We start from the raw sequence: 678 nt of genomic DNA, 5'->3' as shown, positions 1-678 counted from the left end.
AAAAAAAAGGGAGCCACTAATAAATTTAGTAGCCCGTTTTTACAGGTGAATATATTTTTAATTTTTTTATTTTTATGTCTAATTATTTTATTATATTTTGCTAATTATATTGCAATATAAATAGCGAAATACAATACAATAATTAGCAATCATATTACACAACTTGGTTAATATAATTCTTTATTGTAACTTTATACAATTCAATACTACAATAATTATTATTATTTATAATACAATATACAATTATAAGTGCTGTTCAAAATATAATACAAATTTGATATAACAGAAGCATAATTAACAAATTTTAATAATGAAAGATTATACGAAAACGTCGAAAATACATATGATAACACACATTTTTCTAAACCAATGTTTAATGAAATATTTATAAACGCGGAAGAAATACTAACAATTCGATCGTATTTACTATTAATTATTAACTTGCGAATGTAAAACTTATTAATATTATGATAAAAAGTCATTAATATATTTATGACGGTGCACTTTCATCACGTTCAAGATAACTTATCCCAATAATGTAAACGAATCAAGGTCCCTCCGCCTGTGATATGCTATAGCTAGCATCCGATATAAAGAACAGCAATTTTCGTAGTGGAGAACAAACTTTTTACGTCAAATTCACAATGTCCATTTGTAAAGAAAAATTAAGCATTTCGT

The sequence above is a fragment of the Trachymyrmex cornetzi genome, unplaced genomic scaffold (assembly GCF_001594075.2).
Source record: "Trachymyrmex cornetzi isolate Tcor2-1 unplaced genomic scaffold, Tcor1.1 scaffold11, whole genome shotgun sequence".
Classification (NCBI taxonomy): Eukaryota; Metazoa; Arthropoda; class Insecta; order Hymenoptera; family Formicidae; genus Trachymyrmex; species Trachymyrmex cornetzi.
Note: the sequence above shows the minus strand (reverse complement) of the source record.